The 22,477-nt window shown below is 41.2% G+C and overlaps 1 protein-coding gene across 6 annotated transcripts in view; it reads left to right on the top strand.

Annotated features, from left to right (window-relative positions):
- MAPK6 (mitogen-activated protein kinase 6) overlaps positions 1–22,477 on the top strand; it is a 45,963-nt gene that overhangs the window by 1,201 nt on the left and 22,285 nt on the right. The window contains exons 1-3 of one of the 6 annotated variants that reach the window (XM_021095334.1): positions 10,903–10,997; positions 16,356–16,399; positions 16,951–17,045. The exons of 1 other annotated variant lie outside the window; for it this stretch is intronic. The gene's annotated coding sequence lies outside the window, so the exon portion shown is untranslated. Of the gene's footprint in view, positions 1–10,146; positions 10,330–10,852; positions 10,998–11,052; positions 11,186–16,355; positions 16,400–16,950; positions 17,046–22,477 lie in introns of those variants that run through there. 4 more of the 6 variants (XM_005659601.3, XM_001925291.5, XM_005659599.3 and 1 more) reach the window with 4 other exon arrangements.

Below are 22,477 nucleotides of genomic sequence, written 5' to 3'. Positions count from 1 at the left end.
GAGTTTCATTCTGTACTGATTTTGGATAATGTATTTCATATCGTTAGTCTGAAGGATACTTAAAAGAAGATGAACCTGGAGCTATGTTTTATTTTAAGAAAGAGAACCATGACTTAACTGTTGACGCTTTCCTAAAGTCATATAACAATAAAAGGCTAGTCCTCCTTGCTAAGCAGGTCAAAAACAAAACTGAAAGCCCTGTTTTGTCCTACAATCGACAAAATGGTAATGAAGCCATACCCGGAATCAGGCATCTAATTCTGCCCTGAAACCTTAAAAAAGAGCCTAGTCAATACACCAGGTCATAGAAAAAGGACAACTAAAACAATCAAATAGATTTCCTAACCTAAGAAGAAAGTTGCTTTAAAAACAGGGTTGAGTGAGTGGATATTGGGAGGAAATCCTTATTAACCTTTCTGAAATATATGTTATAGAGAGCAATTACAATATTCAAAAACACTTCATTTTCAACATTTTATTGACTATAGTCAGACAATATGGTCAACACTAGCATTTAGAGTGAATAAAAAATAGAAGTTCACTATCATTGTCACAGAATACCAGACAGAGTGAATCTTTAGTCCAACTCGGCACAACTTTTCTTGTATTCTTAATAGATTGGCATCTGGTTTACAGATGCCAGTTGGGTTTGGTTGGTATGTGTTTGTTGCCAGAGACTCATCAACCCCAGTGAACTTGCAATCAGGTTTTTCAAGTTGCAAATCTGAAGGACTGGACTCTCCCAGAAGATAAAGTGAAATTGTTAGTATTAATAACCTTCTCAGTAAGGTTTATCTGGGTCTTACAAACGCCAGTTTTCTCTGTGGTTTCAGCATTTCTTCTGAGCTAGGAAAGTACACAGTCCCTATATGACAGTTATGTTCCCCAAAGCTAACTTCTAATTTGGTTGTTTGAAACTGAAAATGCATTTTCCCCAGAGAAACAATGTGATAAATACTGGTTAGGTTCTCAGGCCAGCTCTTAAAAGCCCATTTAAGTCCTCAAGCAGCTCAACTATGAGAGGATGAGAACTGTGACCCATGACACTGTTTCCATGGGAAAATGTGCCCCAGGAGCGGAACAAGGACTTCCTTCCTCCCTCACTTCCTACCTATCTGATTAGAAGCCAGTGTGTTTACTACAGGAAACACAGCTCCTGCATGCAGGCCACTGGGGGCCCTCAGCCTCGGGACACCTTATCCACGAGGTGGAGCTACGCTTACCACTCCCACCCTGACCCTGTCAGTGAAGCGGGTGGGGGAAGGCATGGAGTCTTTCCTAGACCCCCTTCTCCTGAGTAGGGCTGTTGGGACTCTTTTGAGGGGTGGAGGGTTCAAAGCTGGCTACATAATTTCTGAGGCCTCTTGTTCAGAAAGTAGGGGAAAGAATGGAGGGCACTAAAGGTACAAAAATACAAAGACTTTTTCTTTTCTTCTGGTCTCTCTTGACTTGTCATGGTGTTTAGATAGTCAATAATTATAACTAATATCATTCTAAGTAAGGAAAAATGAAAATTTTAAGTTGTCAACATGAATTTTATTTATTTATTTATTTTTTATTTTTTTGCTTTTTAGGGCAGCACCTGCAGTATATTGAAGTTCCCAGGCTGGGGTCAAATCGGAGCTGCAGCTGCTGTCCTACACCACAACAACGTGGGATCCATGCTGAGTCTGCAACTTTCACCACAGTTCATGGCAACACCAGATCCTTAATCCACTGAGCAAGGCCAGGGATTGAAGACATTCTCATGGATACTAGTTGGGTTTGTAACCTGCTGAGCCACAGTGGGAACTCCTCAGCATGAATTTTAAAATGAATTTTTATATTGTACAACGCTGGTTTGAAATACAAATATAAGAGCATTTAACTCCTACATGAAATAACCAAAATGACACAATTTCTGTGTTGCAGCTCTCACATGCATGTATATTTTGTTCTCACCAGAGCAGTGCAAAACACTTCAGAAAACTAACTTAACCCTTCTTGATATATGCACATTCTACCAACACTCTATACCTTTGATTTACTGAGGAGTAAGAAAGGGCTGGAAAGAAAATGTTTTCAGCAGAGGCAGTTGGCTAATTCAGGGAAGTAACATAAGAAAGGATGTAATAGGGTTCCTTGATCTTTTTGTTAGAACACCATTGCCTTCTTCCTGTGTTTTAAGCAAGTTCTGCTTCTAATAGAAAGCATGACTTCTCAGAGATATGTGTAGACATAACACACTTTGCACTTGCTTTGTTTCACTGAACTCCAATGCATTGTGTGTCCACCAGGATTCTGTGCTCCTGGGGCAGTGAGAAAGCTTATGTGAATGAGTGGCAAGGAACAATGGACAGGCACTGTGTCTATCACCTGTTTACATGCATGCTCCATTGTTCTATCCAACCTCACTACAAAACGCGAGTTCAAAGGTAAACTCATTAGGAATTTCAAGATGGCAATACCAGAGTATTAAAAACCAAGTATGAGGTCTTTTTGAGTATGGGGTCCTGCAAAATGCCCTGGGTATGGGGTAAGGTGGGCTGCAAAGCAGGAAGACCTATGGTTGACTGGGATGAGAATTCACTGAGATAGAGCCTCTTGAGGGCTTGGCCACTTTCCCTTCAGAACATCACACATAGGGTACTGCTAGAAACAGTGAAGGCGTCGGTCAAGACTCTAGAAGTGGGTGTCAGTGGTGGTAACTACCAGCTGGCAAAATATGTCAAATAGAAGGAGATGGGATAGTGGAAGTGAGACCTACTAAATCATATCCTCTACTAGCTGATAACTTGAGCACTTATAATGACCAATGTGAACACATCTTCAGCACAAGTTTAGAGTTACAGATAGTGATTAGCTTCAACAGATAGCTTGATTATTTTGCAGTGCAAAAAGGAGGGGAAATGACCTTGTGTACTGAAAGCTGCTTTGTCCCCAGAATTAAAAATATTTATCACTCTGTGGATGGGCTGAAGGACACCTTGTCTAATCTTACTTTTATTTGCATTGGCCATGTGGCAGAGGCCCAGGTTGTTCTAAAAAATTATGGATAGTTAGGAGTTCCTGTCGTCGTTCAGTGGTAATGAACCCAACTAGTGTCCACGAGGATGTGGGTTTGATCCCTGGCCTCGCTCAGTGGGTTAAAGATCTGGTGTTGCTGTGAGCTGTGGTGTAGGCCAATGGCTGCAGCCCCGATTTGACCCCTAGCCCAGGAACTTCCATATGTCACAGGTTCAGCCCTTTAAAAAAAGAAAAAAAAAAAAAAGAAAAAAAATTGAGGCTAGTTATAGAAGTCTTTGTGGTCTCAAGAGTTCAAGTTTCAAAAATACAGACTCTCCAGAACTCTGTTCTCACACTAACAGGGCTCTAGGGATAGGAGGAAGATGGATAGAGTGCAAATAAGAAAATCCTTTGGACCAATTTTCCCTAAAGCCGAGTGTCACCATCTGTATGCTCCTCTTGAAGAGTGTGTGTGTCGGGGGGGAGGTGTAGGCTACAGTTATTATTATTTTGTCTTTTTAGGGCCACACCCACACCATACGGAAGTTTCCAGCTAGTGGAATCTGAGCTGTAGCTGCCATCCAATGCAACAGCCACAGCAATGCCAGATTCGAGCCATGTCTGTGACCTACACTACAGCTCACAGCAATGCCAGATCTTTAACCCACTGAACCAAGCCAGGGATCTAACATGTATCCCAATGGATACTAGTCAGGTTCATTATTGCTGAGCCACAATGGGAACTACTACGATTATTATGTTAGTAGTTTAATTCTACGATTTCTGCAAATTTACCTGGCTTCCAGAAAATACTGACTTCCAAAGTAGATAAACTGCAAGGAGGTTCCTTTGATTATTTACTGTTCTTATAAAATTACCCCAATAGGTATTTCCCAGTACATTTAAGAGTATAATTTCATAACCATTATTCAAAAAGTAAGTGTATAGATTGTTTCAGAGATTTTGTTACAAGGAAAGTCAGGTTTTGTATAAAAATTTTAAATAGTTTACTGAAGCTTTTCTACAAAATCCTATTTACCATAGCCTAAGAGAATGATATAATGCTTATAAAATGTCTACCTGAAATAGGTGACTTAATAAATGCTATTACCTTTCTGCTGAGGGGTAAGCTCTTTGTTGCCCCATCAAGTTAAATGTAGGATTGTTGATTTTCATTTACAGGTGTCTCACTTCAAAAAAATTAATGTGATCTGCCTCTCATTGAACTTTACACACAGCTTCAATGGGTTATGTCTAAAAATACTATCTTCATAATCTTTAATTAGTCAGTCCTCATTATTTGCAAATTATGAATTTGCCTACTTGCTGAAATTTGTTTGTAACTCCTAAATCAATACAGCATTTTCAGTCATTTTTGGACACACAGAGTTGTGAAAAAATTGTCACCTTTGTATACATTCCCACTGAGGTTGAAGAAGGGATACTTTGCCTTCTTGTTTCGACTCTCATACTATGAACAAATGTTCTTTTTGTGGTATATTTAGCATCATGTTTTTTGCATTTTTGCTGTTTTTGTTGGTGATTTAGCTGTTTAAAATGGCTCCCAAGCATAGTATTGATATGCTGGCTAGTGTCCCTAGGCATAAGAAAGTTGTGATAATGCCTTTTGGAGAAAAGTTAAGTAAGCTTCATTCAGCATGAGTTATAGTGCTATTGGCCATAGTTTGATGTTAATGAATTAACAACATACATTAAATAAGGTGTCTTTAAATAGAAAAACACATAAAACAAGGTTATGTATTGACTGGTTGGTGAAAATATGAACAAAAGCGTGTAGGAAACTAATTCTGTATTTCCTTTAGAAGCAATGGTTCAGCAGTCACTAATTCAGTATTCAAAGTGACCTTACAGAATACAACTACCACAAACAACAAGAATCAATTGTACTTGGCAACGAATTTCTTCAGTGGAAAGTTGTTTTGTTTATAAATCAAATTATAATGTGTTCTTTTAGAAACTATGTCTAGGAAAGCAATCATTTGAAGTTCAGAGAATAAACACTGACATATAGAAGCTTCAAGTTAGAGGAGACCTTGGATGTTATCACATCTCTGCAGGCCCCTCCTCCCCCCAGTAATTCCTTTTATAGCAACCCTGACAGGTGGCCACTGTTTTCTGATTGAATGCTTCCAGTGATGTAGAGCTCACTTCACCAGGAGGTCCTGTCCACCGTGGTTCAGTTCCAATATCCCAAACTGTCCTTTCTTACTGTGAGCCAAAATCTTCCTCTCAGTAACAGCCCTCCTGATGGTCTCCAGCATGACGTGGAATAAATCTACTCTCTTCTCTGCATAACAACCCTTTAGCAAATTGCTTTTCTGCAGTTTAAGCAGACCCAATTCCCTCATCTTAAGAGAAAAAATGGTTTCTACACTCTTCCCGGGTGTCTCTGCTTAATGAATTCTGATTTGCTATGCACAGGTAGCTCTTTTCATGTGGTATCTATATTTGAACACATAAGTTCAGAAATCCTGAGCTAAATAGCACAGGTCGGGTACCCCTGTGACTTAAACACTGTCTTGCATTAACACAGTTTAAATTTTGTTAGTTTTTTGGCGAAGGCTCACACTGCATGATAATGTAACTTATTGTCACATTATCAGGTCAAATCAAGTCTCCCAAATCCCAGCCTCTTTCAAATGATTTTTCTGAATAAAGATACCACACTTTATATTTACTGCAGCAAAATGTTATCTATTTTCCTAAAAATTATTTTGATTAACTATTCTGTCATCATATTCTGATATGGGCTCTGTATATCTTTCAAATTTGATATCTTAACTCAAAACATCAATAAAAAGATTACTTAGGTCTGAATAAAGGAGGATAAATCTTTATTGTTTTGTCCTAAGAACTTGAGGCCTCAAGATTAATGTCACTCCAGTAATCAGCACTCTCTAAATCAAACTTTCTCTGCAATGATCTAAACCCATGTTTCTCATACTTATCCACAAAAGTGTCTTGACTTTTTTTTTGTCTCTTGTCTTTTTAGGGCCACACCTGTGGCATATGAAGGTTCCCAGGCTAGGGGTCCAATTGGAGCTGTAGCCGCCGGCCTACGCCAGAGCCCACAGCAATTTGGGATCCGAGCCTCGTCTGTGACCTACTCCACAGCTCATGGCAATACCAGATCCTTAATCCACCAAGCAAGGCCAGGGATCAAACCCTCAACCTCATGGTTCCTAGTTGGATTTGTTTCCACTGCGCCACGACGGGAACTCCTGTCTTGACTTTTTGAAATGACCAACATCTTTGTTTAGTAATGATCCTGTCAAGAAAGGAAGTGGGTAGAGTTCCTGTCGTGGTGTAGTGGTTAACGAATCTGACTTTGAACCATGAGGTTGTGGGTTCAATCCCTGGCCTCGCTCAGTGGGTTAACGATCTGGTGTTGCCGTGAGCTGTGGTGTAGGTCGAAGATGCGGCTTGGATCCCGCGTTGCTGTGGCTCTGGTGTAGGCCGGTGGCTACAGCTCCAATTCGACCCCTGGCCTGGGAACTCCATATGCCGTGGGAGCGGCCCTAGAAAAGATTAAAAAACAAAAAAAAAAAAAAAAAAAAAAAGAAAAAAAGAAAGGAAGTGGTATTTCTTTGTCATGATTTACCTAAAAGAATCCATGATGACTCCTATTAACTGTAAAATTTCCCCGACACACTGTGTTCAATGATTTATATTAGAAAGTTTCCAAAATTTGACATCAAACTTAGTGGTCTGTATTTCTAAAATCTACTTTACCCTTCATCTTGAAAATGAGGATGTGGACAGTTTATTTTCCTAGGAAGATGGTAATCAAATTGGAGAAAGATAAAACATGTAGCTTAATGAGGGAATTTAAACTCAAACAGGCAAAATGGGAGCACCAGGGTAACTCAAGACTTATCCCTTGCTCCTCTAAGCGTTCATCAAGTCCAGTTGATTTGGCCCCAAAAATATCACTTGTGGAGTTCCCGTCATGGCGAAGCGGAAATGAATCTGACTAGGAACTACGAGATTGTGGGTTCCATTCCTGGCCTCCCTCAGTGGGTTAAGGAGCCGGCGTTGCCATGAGTTGTGGTGTAGGTCACAGACACAGCTCGGATCTGATGTTGCTGTGGCTGTGGCATAGGCCAGCAGCTGCAGCTCCGATTGGACCCCCAGCCTGGGAACCTCCATATGCCGAGAGTGCAGCCCTATAAAGCAAAAAAGAAAAAGAAAAAAAAATCACTTGTATTGTTATCCCCTTCCTGTGCCCAACAGAGACACATTCTCTCATGTTAAATTAAACCAAATTAAACCAGAATTTGTATTGAATTTTCTGTCACTGTAACAGAATTCTGACTTACACGGGACAGGGTGGCTCCTTAAAGGACACCAGAATATTGCTACCAGACTAAGGCAGACTGGATGCAGAGCAGAAAAAGAAAAAAACAAACAAACAAACAGTGGATCCTCCTGCCCTCTGCCTGTCACCAACCTCTTGCTCATCTAATCTATCCTTCCCATTCATGGCAGAATCATCGTTCTAAAATACTAGTTGAATCATCTAAATTCCTCTCTTGCCTTTAGCATAAATCCAAAAGTTTTGGCATCTAATCAAGGCCTTCTCAATCTGGTGCTAACTTGCCTTCATCCCTCCAGGCCTGTCAGACTTCTCCTATTTTCCAAAGTGTGCCCGGCACATTCATGCCTTTGTACTTTCTGCCCTCCCATCCCAAAATATCTTTTTCTTCACACTTTCTGATGGAATCAAGCCCAGCTCAAGTACTTTGTCCTCTGGTTCAAATTTTCCTGATGTCCCCAGTCCTTATCAATTGTTTCCTCCAACAAAAAACAGGTAATTTTGCATTTCTGCTCATGAAGCACTCATCCCATATTGCCTTATGGTGTATTTATCTGCTCCTTTCCTGCATTCTTCCACTATAACAGTAGCTTTCAAACCCTTTTAACAATAGCATAGTTCATAGCAATAGCAAGCAATAATCAGTGCCATTGTGATCCAAATGGCACATTTATACATACCTTATAGTTGACCAATTTTAAAAAATACCTCTTCATTTTAATGTCTCAGAGATATAACAATACAGTATCATTACTTTGATAGTTTCTGCTTTCTTTTTTGGCTGCACTGTGGCCTGTGGAAGTTCCTGGGCCAAGGATCTAATCTGAACCACAACTGTGACCTATACCACATCGGCTCCTTAACCCACTGCACCACTGCAGGAACTCCATCACTTAATTTTTAACAGTACATAAAACAATGGTGTGTCATAATTGATAACATTTTAGATTTGTTGGAATGTGATAATAACTAAAACTTTCACAAAATAATGTTTATCCTTTGTTTTAGGTGATACTATTTTTTTTTACTCCATCTCATTAAGAAAAAAAATGCAGATCATAATCCATCAAAATGATTTCACTACATGGGTGTTTGAAAAACTACTTAGAACTATTTGCAGCCACACAATAGGATTAAGAACTAAAATCAACTATATTACCATGGTGATTAGGTCACTGAAAAAGTTTATGCAACTCTAGAATCTGCATAAACATGACTTTAATTCCAAGAAATTCTTTTTTTTTTTTGTCTTTTTGCCATTTCTTGGGCTACTCCCTAGGCATATGGAGTTTCCCAGGCTAGGGGTCTAATCGGAGCTGTAGCCTCTGGCCTATGCCAGAGCCACAGCAACGCGGGATCTGAGCCGCATCTGCGGCCTACACCACAGCTCACGGCAATGCCAGATCTTTAACCCACTGAGCAAGGGCAGGGATCGAACCCTCAACCTCATGGTTTCTAGTCGGATTCGTTAACCACTATACCACGACGAGAACTCCACAGCTATTCTACTCTTGACCTCCCTCTTTGAGATGCTACATAAGACTCTGTCAACACAGTGGGCTCTCTTACTCCTATAAGCAATAAACTTGGCTTTGCTTGATCAACAGGTCATTTAGATGGTCTCAGGAGCTGACATAATAATAACCTCCTTGAGGGAAGATACAGTGCTTGTATTTATTCTCCACCCCTCTTCTGGTGATCAAACATTGATGGATGGGGGAGGAAAGGTATCTTAGGAATCTCAGGGGAGCCTAGAGCAGGGACAGCAGGAATGATAGTGGTCTCAGGGAAGGACTTGCAGAAAGGCTGCATCCATAAATAAAAAAATCTCTTTCTCTTGGTTTTATCTACTGACCAAGTCTTCTTCACACCTGGTGTTCAGCTGGTATTGTTTTAATATAAAAACTTCAAGCTCCATGCCAACTTCTTAACTTCAAGCCACTATTTGATCTTTGAAGTGGCTTTTGTCTCAATGCTTAAAACTTGAAGATGCACATAATAATGGATACAGGGCTGCCAAAGGATTGGTTCTCATCAGGAACGGTGATTAGGTCACTGAAAAAGTATGTTGACCTGCGTCTCTAATTTTATGAATACCTACATAAACTTCACATAAACACTGGAAAGCCTCCAAGTCAATAAGTCATGATAAATAAAATAAACTTGTTTTTCGTCCAAGCGGGCCCAAGAAATCACGAATCTACGATTCCCACTTAACTTGCGGTACACCCCTGCCCAAATTTTACGCTTCCCTGAAGCAGGCCTGGGTCCAGTTACTGTAACAAGCCAGGTGCTCTCCTCCTCCCTATCCCCTCCGCAGGAACAGCTACTCCCTCACTTCCTCTAGTTATATGGGCTCCTAATTTAGCTGAAAAAAATCGCTAACGGCAACCTCACTTATAGGCTCTCTTTAGCACCTGACTTTTAACGCGTTTGCTTTGTTCATCCGCTGTTGCCTTGTAACCTATCCATCTTCAGGTCCAGCCTTCTAGTTCCCCAAGGATGGGGACGAAGGCCTATTTCTCTAGCTTGCCTAGTGCCTCGCACGTAGTAGGTGCACAGTAAACGCTCGCCAAGAGTTTGGTCACTCTGCTCTAACGCTGAGGCAAGTAGCAGAGCGCTAAAGGCAGGTCCGTTCACTACCCGGTGAGACCCCTGGCCCGGCCCAGCACACCAGAGGCGGCTGACAAACCCTTGTGCCTCTCCTGCCGCCCCCGCGGCGCGCTGGGCTCGGTCACGGGCGTTGGAAATTCCGGCGCGTGCCGGAGCGCTGGGCCCGGCGGGGGCGGGGGAACCCATGGAGTGAGCCTGTGACGTGAGGGGGCGTGGTTCCAGGAGGCCCCGCCCCCTCTTCCTCGCCCTCTCTCGCGGGTCGGGGTTACATGGCGGCGACTGCGGCAAAGCGAGAACCTCGGAGACGCTGCTGCCGCCAGCACAGCTGGAGACCTGAGCCGACACTGGGGGCTGTCCGTGGGCCCCGCACTCCCTCGATGAGTCGGAGAAGTCCCGTGAGTATATATGTGTACGTGTGCGGGGCGCGCCGGCGGGGCGGCTCGGGAGGGCGCCGCGGCGGGCCCGGCGGCGGCGGCGGCGGCGGCGCCGGCTCCCTCCTCCATTGTGTGTGACCCTCCGGCGGCCGCCTCTCAACAAAGGCGCTTTTGTTCCGTCTCCGGCCCGCCCGCCGCTCGCTTGCTTGGGCCTGACCGGCGCGTTCCCTCGCGGGCCGGTGGCGGCGGGCCGGGGTCCCCGCGTGGGGCCGGCAGAGTGGCCGGCGTGCCCCTCCCATCCGGCACGCCCCTCGGCAGTCGCCGGGCCGGGCCGGGCCGGGCCTCGCCCGCCTGTCCTCCCGGGGGCCCGGGTGGCAGGCTGCTGCCTCTCTGCCCGCGCTCGGCTCCGCGGGTTCGAAGCTCGGCCGGCCTGGGCGCGGGGCGGTGGCTGGGAGGGGCGGCCCGCCCGGGAAGCGTGAGGTGGCGCGGAGTCTCGCCTTCCTGGCACGCTGCCTTTCGAAATGCTCCCGCGTCTCCTCCCCCATCCCACTCCGGTGACTCGGCCTCAGCTGACTCCGGCCGGGCAAAGTCTCCAGTGCGCTCGGCACATTGCATAGCGCGCACCGCTCACCCGGCTGGGTTCAGAGCCGTGACACCCTCTGCCCAAGTTGAGTCTCGCCGGAAAGGAGGTATAGAAAACTGGTCCGAATCCGAATTCCTAATTTCCTCCCCCTTCTACTACAGCCTTGCCTGAGCTGCGTTCGGGACGTGGAGCGGTGGTGGTCTTTGAAGGTCCCCAAATGAAAACTTATTTTGTCACTTCACTAAAAAGGGGCCTCCTCGCTTCTCTGTGCATTTTTTTCTCTGACTTGGTGAGGTGCGTTGAAATTGTTTGGCTGCCTTTTGTTCCTTGGCTTAGTTAGACCCGACTGGTTCAGGTGTTATGTGGGAACGCTCTGAGACAAGAGCTTTCTGATTCCTGCTTTATTTTTTCTTTTGCTTGCTCTTTCGGGAAAGTCCAGTAAAGGGAAACTGGTGAGGTGGAATGAGAAGACTACTACATTTGCAGCAAAATTCATGTTCTTTGCTTCATTGCTAAAAATGCCCCCCCCCGCCCCCGTAAGGCTTAGTATTAACTTTTTCCAGGTACAAGGTGATTTATCATGGGAAAGAAACATTAACAGGGGACAAAATGGAGCGAAAGCAGCTTCCGAATAGTTTTCTGATTGCTTGGTTATTCTAGTCTTGTTCTTTTTAAGTTCTGATTGGACGTATTCTCTCTTTTCATTGTTGGAAACTGAGTTCGAAAAAGTAATCTGACTCGAAGAATGAAGGGCTCAAACAGGGCTGGGCCTTGAAAGGAAACTGCTTTTAGAGTTTCTTCTTAGAAAAGTTAGATTCTTATGTTTGAAATATAATTTTTAATTGGGTGAGAGAAATTTTACATTTCTTTAACGAGTAGTTGTTCCAACATGTTTACAAAAGGCTTGCTGTGTGCCATAGAGTGTAAAGTCCTTTCACATATATGTGTTACATCACTTAATAAGAATTGCCCAGTGAAACTTGTAAAATTGCTTATTGATGTCCTGAATTCTGTAATTGCAGTCATGTAGAAAAAATGCCAGATTTGAGCAGGACGTGTTTTAATTACATTATTACTATTCAGAAAAAAGCTCTGGGAGATGGACAATTATTTATGAAAACTGTAAATACGACCGTATTTTGCAGTTCAGTTATTTGCAAAAGAGGATTAAAAGTGGTTGCTACTTTCTGTGACTAAGAATCCAGAGAAGATTGATTTGAAGATCAGTTAATTTTGCACCAGAAAAAGTACATGTTTTAATGACAAGTGTTAGTACTAAAAGTGTTACAGCATTTGCATAAGTTCATTTAAGCATCGTGAGAATTCATAACTGACAAAATAGTAAGGTTTGCTGACTCAGGGTACATTGCTGAAGGGGATAGGGTCGGGTAGGAGGAAGCTTAGAAGTGCTGCAAGTTTTGAGTTGGATGATGACTCATCCTGCCCACGGACTGCTTGCTACGTGGCCCTTTTTTTTTTTATACACTGTATTTTTTTAAATGATAGGCTAAAATGCTTCTGTCCACATTATAATTCTCACTCTCATAGAGGAGACACAGTTTTTCTGAAAAAGTAAGGGCTTCTTAAGTTGCATTTTAAAAGGATATCGTATTTCCTGCAGGTGGAATTTTATGACATTTGTTGAGAGGAAAGGTAAAAGTAGTGCTTGATCAGTTGCTGCAATTTAATATTTGATACTAGCAGTTCCTTGGTTATTGAAAGAGATTCTTAATGGATTATTTACAAAGGACAGATAGTACTTTGTGGCATGGATAGAAATTAACCTTTTGTTTTCATTGTTAATATAAAAGTTATCTTTATAGTATCTAGAAATCAGTTTAAATAAGTGTAAAAGTGCAGCAGTATTTAATCAGATATAGCTCTGACTGTGAGCCTTTCATTCTGATGGAATTATACATAGTGCTTTCTCCTTATTTTTATGAATTTAGTAAAGACAGTTTGGAATAGGTATGGTAATCACTGTTTTTCATCAGTCTTTTCCTAAGACAAGCTGAATGTACAGTTTCAAATTTAGGATTTACTTTGAAATTTGGTAATATAATATTTTGACTGATTGTAAAAAGCCATTGTTTAGCAGGTTGGCTTAAAATAAGATTGAGAGAAAAAAAGAGAATTTCAGTTTGTTTTAAAAGTGAAAAGAAGAAACTTCCCACTCCCAAGTGTTCCTTTTTTTTTGTCTTTTAGGGCTGCACCCACAGCCTATGGAGGTTCCTAGGCTAGGGGTTGAAATGGATCTGTAGCCACAGCAACGCAAGATCTGAGCTGTGTCTGCCACCTACACCACAGGTTACCGAAACTCCGGATCCTTAACCCACTAATCAAGGCCAGGGCTTGAAACTACATCCTCATGGATACTAGTCAGATTCGTTTCTGCTGAGCCACAATGGGAACTCCCCAAGTGTTTCTTTTTATACGATTTATCATCTCCAAAGTGATTTATTTGAAGAGTTTTGGAGGCAGTAACGTGTATTAATGTGAATTAAGTCTTAGAAGAGATTTTGGAAGAACATTGCATGATTTATGTAGAGGAACTTTAATAAAGTTTAATTCAAACTTTAATACATTTTCTCCTAAAGGAAATATAACAATACAAAAATATTCTCGATTTTCAAAACGTCCTATCATTTAAAGGTTGAACATGTATTTCTAGTGTGTGTGTGTTTATAAGAATATAACTACTGAGCTGTCATGCTTAATTCAGAATTTATAAACAAACCGGATGTATTAGCCTGTCTCCTTTCTGTGAGGTATTGCCTTATGAACCTTGATCCTTATCACTGCTATCTAGTTCCTTGTTTGCATTGCCCACTTGAACTGTGTGTTACTCTAGGGTCCTGTTAAAATATAGAAGATGCTGCCAGCAGTAAATTCTTTGTAGCATTGTTGACTGCCTGCTGTCAGAGGGATATGGGGATTTGAGTCGGTTTTACTGATCAGAGCCCTATTTGACTTTACAAAAACAATAAGGTTATTGTAGTTATTGGCTTTTTCCTAGGAGTTGCTTTTCATGTGGAGCTGATGCATTTAAAGTAACAGTGGTGTATACTGAGTCCATCATTGGTTTTTTCCTTCTATGAACTGCATATTTGGAATATATAGTATACTCCTTTGATCGTTTTTAAAAGGTTTGTGTTACATACATGTCAGCCTTTTAAAGCCATTTCTGAAAAATTGTAGAGATTACATGCATAACAAATCACACGTCCCCATTTATTTTCACTTAAATTTGGTGTATTTTTCATGGGAAAAAATGGCTATCACAAAAATTTGTTAGAATCCTAGTGTTTACTTCAGGGAAGAGGCTGCCTCTGCGGAGTGTGAGGAATTTGGGTGCATTTAATTCTGTACAACCATAAAACTATAAAATGTTAGTTTTTGCAGAAGTGTCTTGGACATTTTCTTGCCCCAGGTACATCATTTGACAGCTTAGGAAACTGAGGCCCAGAGAGAGCTAAGACCTTGGTTTCTGGACCAGCAGTATTAGCCTCACCTGAGAATTCATTAGATGTGCATAATCTTCTACTCCATCTCAAGACTTACTGTGTTTGAACCTACAGTTTAACTAGATTCTTGGGTGATTCAAATGCACGTTCATTTCTGAAAGCACTGCTAAGTAATATATACATAGGTGGAAAACTCAGGTCTCCTGTGTTCCTCTCTACTTTGGCCCTGCAGGAAAAAAGTCAAAAGGAAAATTGAAGATCTAATCTCTGTCCAGTAGAACTTTCTGTGATGATAGAAGTGTTCTATTCTGTGCTGTCGATTGAGATAACCACTAGCCACATGTGACTGTTGAGCATTTGACAGGTGGCTAGTGCACCTGAGGAACTGAATTTTGGGAGGGGGTTGGGGGGGGTGCCTGTGGCATGTGGAAGTTCCCAGGCTAAAGATCAAACCCTTACTATAGCAGCAGCCCAAGCTGCAGTGATAACACTGGGTTTGTGCTCAAGAGAATTCCCTGAGTTTTTAATTAATTTTTACTTAAATAGCTGCATGAAGTTAATGGCTACCATGTTGGACAGCACAAATTTAGATGATCTTTGCCCACACTGTTTAAAATAATCTAAACTATAATTTTGTAACTGATTAGGCTTAATTTGATGATTTCCTTTATTTACAAATTGGAGAGATGGTGGATTTCTAACTACCCACTTTTCTAATATGCCCAGATATTTATTTTAGTAGTTATTATGAAATAATGCCAATTTTCTAATTTATACTCCTATGTCCAATAATGTTAGGTAATCTAAGTTCTAAGAATATACATTTTACCATTTGTCTCAATGAAGATATTTTTCACTTAGATTTTAAAAAATTAAAAATACTTTGGAGTTCCTTGGTGGCTCAATGGGTTAAGGATCCAGTGCTGTTACTTCCATGACTTTGGTTACTGCTCTGGCGCAGGTTTGATCCCCACCCTGGGAATTTTGACATGCCTGGGTGTGGCCAAAAAAAAAACCTGTTAAGTAAATGTTCCTTAATTATCTTGTGAATAGTACTGAGGGGACAGTTTTCACCTTTAGCTTAGTACCTCCAGGCTTTTTGGTACTTGTTGATAGCTATCAGATCAGCCATTTATTATGTTATTTCCAGGTGCAGAAATATTAAGTGGTTGTTAACCTCCCACCTTATTCAGTGGGAAGATTTTAACCCTGGGGTAAGTCAGAGGCCTGTGTCCAAATCTTGACATTTACTATGTATGTGATTTCAGTGAACTTTCTGGGAACATCAATGCTCTTGTTCATAAAAATGAGACTCATACAGTGGTGGTTTTGAGTAACAGAAATAGTTTGTCACTTAGAACATGCCTGGCAATTAATAGATACTCTGTATTTAATAGTTAGTCTTATGTTTAAGATTCCAACTAAATCTAAAGCATTTTCTGATTTCAAGTCTTGTCGTTCCCATCAGTTTCATGACTTCATGCCTGCTTCATTCATGTTATGTCCCTTGTATATCCTCCACTTGTGCTCTGGATTCCTTCTCTTGACTTCTTAAGGATGCATCTCTTGCCTGCATCATGAATTTTGCCCTTTCTCTGGCCATCTTTATTGGTATACAAATGTGCTCTAGAGCTATACTGTACAATATAGTAGCCATTAGCCACTTGTAGCTATTTAAACAAAAATTAATTTAAAAAATTCATTTCCTCATTCATGCTGTCTGTGTTTCTGTCACTTAGTAGCCATGTGTAGCTATTGGATTCCATATTGGACAGTGAAGACATAGAAGTCTCCTGTAAACCCTGTCCTGATTCCACATTCTTCTCTGGTTGCCGCCACATATCTCTGATCCTCTTTCAAGCAGTGTGTGTAAATTCCCAGGCCAGGGATTGAACCCATATCACAGCAGCAACCTCAGCTGCTGCAGCAACAATTCTGGGTTCTTAACCTGCTGCTTCACAAGAGAACTACCACCTTCATTCTTTCTTTTTTTTTTACAGACTTCTCTCCTCCACCTGCATCTAGGCATTGGAATATTCCAAAGGTTAGTCTTGGACTCCTCCAACCCCTTCTCTTTCTAAATTCTTTCTGTAGGTAGTCTCATTTAATTTAGTTTTTTAAATCGCTATGTGAATAATTTTCAAATGTATGTTTCTGGTTTAGACCTCTTGCCTAAGTAGACTTAATAGATCCAAAATAAAACTCTTTCTCTCATATTGTTCTTCTCTCTGTCTTCCCCATGTCAGTAATTGGCACCTAGGAGTTATCCCTGAAACCTATTTTCCCTTTATCTGTCATATCTAATCCATCACCATGTTTTCTTGATCTCCAAAATATCATTTGGATTTGTCCTAGTTTCAGTCACCATCATCTCATGTGGCCTACTGAAATAGCTTTTAACTGGTCTCTGCTTTCACTTGACCATCTTCAGTGCATTCTCCTCCTAGTAGCTAGAAACATCTTCTTAAAAGTAAATGAGGAGTTCCTGTTGTGACTCAGTGGTAATGAACCCGACTGGTGTCTGTTGAGGACATAGGTTCTATCCCTGGCCTTGCTCAGTGAGTTAAGGATCTGGTGTTGTGGCATATGTTGCAGATGCAGCTTGGATCTGGCTTTGCTGTGGCTGTGGTATAGGCCAGCAGTTGCAGCTCCGATTCGACCCCTAGCTTGGGAACTTCCATATGCTGCGGGTATGTCCCTAAAATGACCAATAATAATAATAATTAATAATTAATAGTAAATGAAACCATGCCAGTTGTCTGCTTAAAATCCATCAATAGCTTGTTTTTGCTCTTAGTTATAAAATTCAGAATCCTGCCTCATGTGTTTTCTTTCTACTTATCCAACTTTATCTTCACATCAGACCCTGCTCTCTTTCTCAGGATGCTGTCATCTTTTCTTTTTCTCCAGAACAGCAAGTTCTGTCCTGCTGTAGGCCCACCTATTACATTTGATCTTTCCTCTGTTTGAAGCACTATTTTTCATCTCTTAGCAGTGCTGGTTCTTTCTTATCATTCAGATTGCAGCTCCTTAGATGGCCATTTCCAAGCTACCCAGTCATAGCACCTGACCAAGCCTGAACTTAGTCTTTCTGCACTAGAATGTAAACTCGTTTGGAAGCAGAAGAACCTTAACTGTCTTATTCTCTACTGTACCATCAAACAATGCTTGACACATTTCAAGTGCTCAGTAAATTTTTGTACACTATGTAAAATGTTTGATGCCCTTAAACTTCTGAAGGGAAGATACATTGCACTCATTGTAACATGGGATTCTGAAGTGGGATTTTTAGTTTTCAAGTACATTATTGGTACAACTGGTACAATTGCAGAAACTTAAATGGCATCTGAGTATTAGATGGTAGTACTATACACTGTTAATTTTGTGATTTTGATGATTATATTTTGGTTATGTAGAAGAATGTCTATAAGAAATATACTGTCATAGAGTTGGGAGTGTGTAGTATACTTGTCAGTAAATTACACTGTTATTTGAGAGAAGATCATGGCCTTTGGTTTACAAACCTGAGGTTCAGGTTCTGGGGCCTACTGATGTGTGATTTTGGATGTGTTATTTAAATTCTCTAAAGATCTTAGACTGCGAGTTCCTGTTGTGGCTCAGTGGTTAACGAATCCAACTAGTAACCATGAGGTTGTGGGTTCGATCCCTGGCCTTGCTCAGTGGGTTAAGGATCCGGTGTTGCCTTGAGCTGTGGTGTAGGTTGCAGATGTAGCTCGGATCCCGCGTTGCTGTGGCTCTGGCGTGGCTATAGCTCTGATTCAACCCCTAGCCTGGGAACCTCCATATGCCTCAGGAGTGGCCCAAGAAATGGCAAAAAGACAAAAAAAAAAAAAAAATCCCAGGCTAGGGGTCGAATCGGAGCTGTACTTGCCAGCCTACGCCAGAGCCAGAGCAACAAAGGATCCAAGCCACGTCTGCGACCTACACCATAACTCATGGCAACGACGGATCCTTAACCCACTGAGCAAGGGCAGGGATCGAACCCGCGACCTCATGGTTCCTAGTCGGATTCGGTAACCACTGCACCACGATGGGAACTCCCGCACAATACATTCTTAATCAAGCTTGCTATTATTCCTTCTATTCAAAAATTCACTTTAAAAAAATTACATTCTTGTGTTCAGTGCTGTGACTTTCTTTATAATATAAACATATTTTTTAGTAATTGTTTTTATGAAACCGGTTAACGTATTCGTATTATTATTGATGTGTAAGTACACAAAAACCCCTTGGCCAAATAAATCATTACCTACTATTAGTGATTTATTTGGTTTTCTCTCTTTTTCTTTTGCATTTCTCCTTTATTTGTTTATGTATTTATTTATTTTTTAATTTTTATGGCCTCACCTGTGGCATTTGAAAGTTCCTGGGCCAGGGGTTGAATTGGAGCTGCTCCTGTGGCCTGTGCCACAGTTGAGGCAACGCTGGATCTGAAGTGCGCCTGCAACCTACACCGCAGCTTGTGGGAACGCCAGATCCTTAACCCACTGAGCGAGGCCAGGGGTTGAACCCACAACCTCATAGTTACTAGTCAGATATGTTTCCTCTGTGCCATGATGGGAACTCCAGTAATCTCTTAAAGATGTTTAAACATGTGGATTTTCAAAAGGCTTTTTGTATTTTCCAATTATTTACCCTTTCTGGTGATTTTGTTCCTTTCTGTAGATCTGGGGTTTCCATTTGGTATCATTTTCCTTCACCATAACGAACTTCTTTTAACGTTTTTTGTAGTGAAAGTCCACTGGAGACAAATTCTTTTCACCTCTGTCTTTTTGAAATTGGTGGGTTGTTTTTTTTTTTTTTTTTTTTTTTTTTTTTTGTCTTTTCTAGGGCTGCACCCATGGCATATGGAGGTTCCCAGGCTAGGGGTCCATTTGGAGCTGTAGCCGCCAGCCTACGCCAGAGCCACTGCAACGCCAGATCTGAGCCACTTCTGCGACCTACACCACAGTTCACGGCAATATCAGATCCTTAACCCACTGAGCAAGGCTAGGGATCAAACCCTCAACCTCATGATTCCTAGTCGGATTCATTAACCACTGAGCAATGATGGGAACTCCCAAAAATGGTTTTATTTCATCTGCATTTTTGAATTATATTTGCCTTGATCTAGAGTTCTGGGTTGATAGTTTCTTTTTCTTTTGGCACTTGGGACGATGATGTTCTATTGTCTTCTGGTGTCCAATGGTGTCTAATGATAAATAGTTTCTAATGATAAATCAGCCATCGTTCCTATTGTTTTTTCCCTCATATATACTCTTTCTCTTTTCCATAGTTGCTTTTAAGAATTGTTTCTTGCACCCCCCACCCTCCTCACCCTCCAACTTCCAACAGTATGACTGTGATGTGCCTAAGTGTGAGGTTTTTTTGGTATTTATCCTGCTTATGGTTCATTGAGCTTCCAGGTCTGTGATTTGATGTCTTTTACTAGTTTTGGAAGGTTTTTATCCATTATCTCATCACATATTTCTGCCCCGTCAGCTCGCTGAACCTTGAGGCTCTCTACTTTTCAGCCCAGTTGCCAGTTCTTTAGGTTGCTTGAACATTTTCTTTGCTTTATAGTACCATCTCAGATTTTCTGTATGTCATGTTTTTGCTCATTTTCTTAGGAAGAATATTATACTCAGAGAGCCTTGGAGGGGTTGTATCTCTTTCTTCTTGTCTTGTCCTCTACTGTCAGAGGGCATCTGTCTTGGACACACTCAAGGCCCATATGCTTTATGAAATTTTTTTTTTCAGCTTTCCTGCCTTGCCTTCAGACTTGTGCACTTAGCGAAGACCCATGGGGAAGAATTGGCAGGTGGAGCTTGTAACTGAGCTTCCTCTGAATTTTAAGCTGTTACCTGAATCCACGTACAGCCATTAAAATTTGTTTATAAATTTGGCTAGTTTCTCCTTAATTCTGTTAATGGAAAATTTCTTATTCTCTTGCCACTTTGCCAGGAATGAGAATAGCTATTCTATGGTCTCTTGTCTTATGAAAGGCTTAACATTTTCTGGAACTTATTTATAGTTCTTTGCATCTTTAGATTTTTGATGGGTTGTTTTTTTAACTACAGTTTTGTAGCTTTATTCAGCTTATCATGATTTATAGTGTTAGAGTAATGGTGTCTTGTAACTTCCTGCATTTTCACCAGAAGTGAAATCCTGAGCCTTCCATTAAACTTACATTTTAGAGCTGGAAGAGACCATAGAAATCATGTAGTTTAGCTACTGCATGATCATTTTCCTGATGAGGAACTGAGACATAGAAATGTGAGATTGCTTTGATTGCAAAGCTAATTTAGCCACAGATCCTGGACCTAGACTTCAGATCTCTTTAGTCGATGTTGGTTTTTTTATACAGTATTAATAAATTTTTCAGCAGAGCCGAATTGTAGTGTGAATCTAATAGGAAACTTAGACTATTTCTTAGCGTGCAAGCTTTGTTCAGGTCTGGAGAATATGAGAAACAAAGCAGGAAGGGTATTCCAGAAAAGTTATAGGCCATTATGAATCTTTTTTTTTTTTTTTAATTGGGAACTCTCTAACCAAGCATGTGGCTGTCTCCATTTGATAAGGGTCCAGAAATGTTTTGTGTGGCCCTACACAATGTGATCTTTGGACCCTCATCAGAGTTAGCTAAAAAGTGACAGCCATTATATTTGATGTACAGTCTGGAAGGCTATGGCACATAGATCCTGCTAGGATGGACAGGAACAGTAAAATCAGAATAATGTCAATGTCTTGTGTATCTTCATGATACCTGCTTGTTATCACATGGGCTAGTAGGACTTTTTATAGAATCCTGCTCTTCTGGTTATATAGAACACTATTTCAGTGACACATTCATTCTCCATTACCTCAACAGAACAAACCAGGAGCTATAACAAAGCTGAAGTGTTTTTGTTTCTTCAGTCTGAGTGGGTTGAAGTCTGTTGGTTTCTTCATGTGTTGGCAGACCTGTGTGTTCACCAGAGGGTAAGGCTCCTAGAGGAATGCCAGGAAAGGAAAGCACCTTATTATCTTGGGGTCATCACTGATGTTCCCTCACGGTAGTTCAGAATGAGATCAGATTCTGGAAAAAAAAAAATGGGGGTAGAACTTGTCTTCTCCAAAACGTTCTACTACCAAGGAGACTATCCCATTTATAGTAATTCATTCAGTAGTTTTTGAGGTATCCACCAAGTACCAGGTACTATGCCCCCCAAATGTCAGTAAATCTACTTAGTCCTAGACCTTTTGTTTTATTTTGTTTTATTTTTAATTAATTAATTATTTTTTTTGCTTTTTAGGGCTGCACCTGAGGCATATGGAAGTTCCCAGGCTAGGGTTCAACTTGGAGCTACAGCTGCCAGCCTACGCCACAGCCACAGCAGCGCAGGATCCAAGCCACGTCTGCGACATACACAACAGCTCATGGCAACGCCAGATCCTTAACCCACTGAGCAAGGCCTCGTGGTTGTTAGTTGGATTTGTTTGCTCTGCACCGTGACTGGAACTCCAGACCTTTTATTTTAACAGAGCTATAACAAAGGGGAAGAGAGTGATGTTCTAGAAAAGGAAGATTAGAGGATTTGAAGTTAGAGATGAGATTGGGGATGGATGGCAAAAGGCAAGAGTGCTATTTGAAAAGAGAAGAGAAAGAAAACTTAATGGCACAGGGAGGAATCTGCTGCAATATTCTAAGAGTATGTGCTCCATGAGACCAGATATTTTTTTTAAGTTATTTTGACCCCTTCTCTACCTTCATGCCTAAAACAGTGCTTGACATTTGGTAAGCATGCAAAGTTTTGTTGAATAAAAAGGTAGTGGATGGATAGAAGAATTGAAGCTATGTTAGTGACAGCTGTTAACAACATCTAGATTTTCTCTGCTTCTGGGCCATGTTGGGATTGCATTTCCCTGATGCCTTGAAGTAAGTATGGCCATGTGATCTGCTTTGGTCAGTAAAATGTGAGTAGAAGTGAGTGTATCATTTTTGGATGAAGGTTCAGGCACCAGTGAGATGTTCCCACTCTGGCTGGAACATTGAGTGGCAATGATAGAGATGCTAAGTACTTCAAGAGTTTGGATAATAGCTATGATGAACTTGCTGCATGAGCAAGACTTAGGGGTTTGT

Source organism: Sus scrofa, chromosome 1 (genome assembly GCF_000003025.6).
Source record: "Sus scrofa isolate TJ Tabasco breed Duroc chromosome 1, Sscrofa11.1, whole genome shotgun sequence".
Taxonomy (NCBI): Eukaryota; Metazoa; Chordata; class Mammalia; order Artiodactyla; family Suidae; genus Sus; species Sus scrofa.
Note: the sequence above shows the minus strand (reverse complement) of the source record. Positions and strands in the feature narration are given on the sequence as shown.